Source organism: Helianthus annuus, chromosome 7 (assembly GCF_002127325.2).
Source record: "Helianthus annuus cultivar XRQ/B chromosome 7, HanXRQr2.0-SUNRISE, whole genome shotgun sequence".
NCBI lineage: Eukaryota > Viridiplantae > Streptophyta > Magnoliopsida > Asterales > Asteraceae > Helianthus > Helianthus annuus.
The window spans coordinates 101843538-101849158 of record NC_035439.2 but is presented as its reverse complement, the minus strand read 5'-3'; positions in this window follow the sequence as shown (position 1 = coordinate 101849158).

Here is a 5621-nt window from a genome sequence, read left to right as displayed (position 1 = left end):
TATTTGACCAGTGATTCGATTACTGGGTGTTGCTTGATTTCCGTGTTTAGCTTGAGTTTGTTGAGTTCTTTGGATTGAGGATACTTTGCACTTCATGTGAGTACATAGTTCCCCTATTTTACTGTTTTCGATTGTTTTGGGGTGATTCATATGTGTTAACAATGGTTTTCGAAAACGATTAAAATGGTTTATATTAAATTAATAACGATTTCGATAAAGTGAACAAACTTGTTGGTTGTAGTTAAATAACGAATGACATTCATTAGCATTGATCAAGCCGACCAGTATTAGGTTATGGTACCATAGGATCTGACAAATCCCGTTATCGGACTGCACCCATGGTTATGTGTGGGGGTTGTGGGTAACGACTGAATCTGATGATAATTAACTTACCCTTTGGTGGTTTGTTAATGCGAGAAGCGAGATAGTCAAGTCACGAAGGTTTGGATGTTATTAGCGAGACGACCAAAAGTAGTTTTCACAAATAAAATGAGAATGATTTAAACGACTGAAACGATTTTTACGAGTTAAACGATTTGGATAAACGATTGGTTTTTGGGTTGTGATTAGATAATGGGACGGGTGTGATATGATAAAAGCCCGGTAGATATGCCGCTGCTACTTCTTATATATAAGTGTTTTTTTATCATATTACATTCCATGGCATTTTTTTAGTTCACTTGGATGAATGATTTCGAAACGATGTCACACAACAAGGTTTTCTAAATGATATAAACCATACGAGTTTTATTAACGAGTTTTTACGAGATGTTTTACAATTTGGATCATTTAAACAAATGTTTTTGGGTTAAGAATCATGGATACGAGATTTTATAAACTATAACCAACTTGATTTGAGTTGGTTAATCATGTTGCAATACACTTTTCAAAACGAGGTTTGTACTTTTGACTCTAGTAGTCTAATGAGGTACTGCAACATATAAACGAGCCATGAATCAGATACTCTTATAAAGCCTATGTGCTCGCCAGCATTTCTTTGTTGACTTTGTATATACCAACATGCACAATCTGGTGCGAATTCACTCTTCAACATGCGATTGGTGCTGAAAAACCACCATGCGAAATTGCTTTATATACCAACATGCGATTTCATCATATTTACCAACATGCGATTTCATCAAAAATACCAACATGCGATTTCCAACATGTTTTTTTTATAACATGCGATTTCACAATATCATATTAGCGTACGATAAGCCCTAATTGTATGTTACACTTTTTCTATATATAAAGGGTAGGGTTCTAGAGTAAACACTAGTGTATTTGTGAACTGAGTAAACAAATTATGGCAATTGGTTTACATCATCAAATCATAAAATGCACTAGTGCAACACTAGATAAAGCTTATGATAAAAATACTCTACTGAGAATACAAATTCATTATAAACAAAATTTATGCTGTAACAAAGATAAAACTATAAAAACAAATACCGGTACCAATGTTATTCACATAGTATCCATTCGGTTTGGCACATTAAAGAAGAATACGATTATATTAACTCGTTTAAATTTAAACAAAACTTTTATCGAAACATAAATAAAAATAAGTATGTCGCAAAGGTATATTTGGATTATTATAGCGTGTTGATGTTATGTTATTACTAACGAAAAAGGTTAACACTAGTTTATAGAACAAAACTAAACCATGAGACAACTATAATGACATGTTCATATATACTTTGATAACTTATGCATTACTAATATCACCTCGGTTTTGAATAAACTAATATCTAAAAGTAGATTAAGTTAAATACTTCTCAATGGCATTCTCGAAACTTTATAAAGTTTCGCCACTATAGAGAACAAGAGTAATAACGGCGACATTTGTTGCCGCCAAAGACCCCGTTTCTCAGTGCCTCGTCGTTATGAACAAGTTGTTAGCGCTAATGCACATGTCGCCGCTAATGCCTATAACTGAGAATTTGCCGGAAAGCTCGCCGAAGATGGATTTCCAGATTACACGACTTGCTGAAATTGATAAATTGCTTAATTTGTTTAATTTTTGCAGACAAGGTTATGGATTGAAGAGAAAGCAGGTAATAAGTTAGACGTTTTATATCATTTAACTCCCCGATCCAAAAACTTAAATATAGTTGCCATTAAAGTTCGTGAACAAACTGCTAATCCTCCTAAACATTTCCACATATGTTTCCACTACACACTTTCTACATTTGATGATGTTTTATATCATCCAAGAAGATTGGGTGACACATGTGATTGTTCAAGGAGAATGAAGAAGACAGAATTTTGTGTGTTTGTTTGAGGGAGGGAACACATGTGCCCTTGGATTAGGTTTTCATTAAGGGCCACCAGCATATATATATATATATATATATATAGGGAGCCGCTAGAATGAGAACCACCTCGAGTTGTAAGAACCGCGAGAACTACACCCCACGGAGCGCCGTTCGGCATGATTTTTTTTTACAAGTAGATGTGTATATTATAAACACAGCCGTAAAAAATCATGGCGAACGGCGCTCCGTGGGGTGTAGTTTTTTACACCACAAGTTTGGTGAAAAAAAAAGAAAAAAGAAAAAAAATTAAAAAACACCAAACTTGTGGTGTAAAAAACTACACCCCACGGAGCGCCGTTCGCCATGATTTTTTACGGCTGTGTTTATAATACACACATCTACTTGTAAAAGAAAAATCATGGCGAACGGCGCTCCGTGGGGTGTAGTTCTCGCGGTTCTTACAACTCGGGGTGGTTCTCATTCTAGCAGCCCCCTATATATATATATATATATATATTGTTGCAGCACAAAGATCAACATATTACTAATAGCTGCGACAGGAATCCTGTTGTCACTATTCCACTATTGCACGTCGCCGGTAATATCACTCGGTTTCTTGTAGTTAAAATATGTAAAAGAAAAGACAAGATATGCTTATAAGTAATTGTAACTATTATATATATATTGTTAACGAAGGACGATGTATAGTAACTTTATTTTTATAATAATATATAGGTTTTTGTTTTTCTTTATTTAATATATTATAATAGTTGATTATTATATTTAATTTTAATAACAAATTTTTAGTTTTTTCCGTTATTTAAAAATATATATTTCCTATACCATTTTTTTAATAATTGTTTTTTTCATTTTTTAGAACATACATTAATTTATCAATTAATTTGATACTTTTTAATAATTTACGTTTATAACTTTTTTTTCTAAAGATTTAATTACGAAGTTGTGCTTGATTTTTCCCCGACATTCTGCTATAAGTTTTGTTAAAAACGAAGTTGTACTCTAAATAACGTATTTATTTGGTATCATAAAACGATACGATGATAAACTAAACCGTTCTAATGGTTTGGCTTTCTAAACAACATGCTTTATTTTCAAATCACGTTTGTTTGAATTATCATTTGCTCAGTTTCGCCGTAACGCGCGACCTAAAAAACTAGTAATAATGATAATAGAAAACCAAATCATGTGTTAAAAGGAGAAGTACTATTCAGTTTGGTTTTACCACATATATAATTCTTAAATAATATAATTTGGGCTTTAATTTATCCGTTGATGAAGATGCAATGACTTTATTAATATTGAAAACTTAATTGTAGTCCATTTCTTTGAACGGTGTATGGTTAGGATGTCGCTAACCAGGTTAGTGGTAGAATGTTAGTATCACCAAGTTAGTATTAAAATCCTCCCTTGCCTGGAATGGTTATCTAAGGACAAGATTCATAGCAACGAGTGGAATATTAACATGCCTGGTTAAGAACATGTTGGATCGAATAAAAAAAGTCGCATATGTAAAATATTTATATCAAGTTGTAGAAGGAAAAAGCAACGAAATTCTTAAAAAATCAAAGTTAACTAAATATCGATGAGAAAAATTTCATCATACAATTGTAATCATCCTGATTTCGTCTTTTAAAAAAGCTAGATCTTCATTAATACAAATTTTACATATATTGAATACGTTTAGGTGTTTTAGGACAAAACTAATTCTTAATTTTACTTGCCATTCTTCAAACATATACAAACACCCAAACTAGTTTTTTTCTTTATATATTTTAAGTCGGCTCATGTGGTGCTTCTCATTTGGACTAAAAACTAATAATTCAAATGTGGTTTTCTAATTAAATAATTTATATCAATGGAAAAGGTACAAATATGTCATTATATTATTTCTCTCCTGTTAAGGGATTTGCAAAAAAAAATTGAATCTAACAACACCTCAAAACTTGAAATACATTTAAAATACTTAATGAATGAAGTGTATTTAATAAAATAAGGTTTTAGTTTATGAAATCTTACTATATAAAGGAAAAGATAGAACGATAATCTCATTTATTTCCATTATCTTCATCAAATCTAGTGAAAAGTTAGAGAGAAAAAGAGAGGATTTCTAGAACGAGAAATAAAAGAACAAGAATCAGAGTCTAAGGAATTGAAGCTTTCAAGCTTAGAATTTGTGTCTCTTCGTTCATACATTATCATCATAATATTTTGGTCAAAGATTCGTGTAAGAATCACCTCAGATTTATGTTTTTATAGTTTTAGGGTTTTTGAGGTTAAATATGTTTTTTAATAAAATGGGTTGGATTTTTACATGTATATACTGAGGTAATAACCTTGGATTTTATTTCATGGAAGTGAAACAAACGTTTTGGTTGTAAAGTTGTGATTTTGGGCTAAAAATGGATTTAGATATGATGAACATGTTGAAGAAGGCGACACTGACGAGGGGAGTGTTAAAGACGATGGCGTTGATCCCAAGGTTTGGCAATGCTGGGTGACACGTGTCATGGGTGACAATTACATTGGAGACTCTAAGAGTGTTGCCAAGAATGGTGGTTGGCGATACTCTTAGTGTCACTAGGGAGGAAGTTAGTGGCAGTGTTAGTATAGGCAACAATAAACTATATAACCCTATCACCAACGACACTAGCTAGTGACTGTTAAGAACAAACAACTTTATCAATTGTAAAACAAATAAAATAATCACAAGGAGGGACATATCACCAATGATATTTTATATCAGACTCAAATGATTTGATTACAGTACAATTGACTTTACAAACTCCCACTCAGCCTGATCACATACAAATGTGTTCGTACAAAAGAGAATGAAATGTGATAATAAATCTCTAACACTTGAGATCTATTTATACATGTACAAAAGGTCTGTTTTCAATTAGCTAACGTCATCTTCATAATAACTTCTAAATATTTCTAATAGAAAAGATTCCACGGATCTTGCAAACATCTAAGAAGGTCTATCATCTGATCTATTACATCTAAACTCTATTATGAGCAAGTCTCATTGTATTGAAACCTCTAATCTTCAAACCGATGTTGCTTCATATCAAACATCTGTTTGGCTTGAACATATGTTTGGTCTTCTGGAACATATCTTTGCTTCAACAACACTTTGGTCTTGATCAGTGCTTGGTTCTTCTTCAACAGTGGTTTCCAAGGCTTGAACAGATGTTAACATGTCTTTAATAGATGTTCTAATTAGTGCTCAAGATTCACTATCTTTGGCAGGATTTTGGTTCATTCTGTTGTTATTTCTGTATCAAAATAATCATGTTTTAGCTTTTAAATATCATCTGTTCTTTTGCAGGTCCAACAATCTCC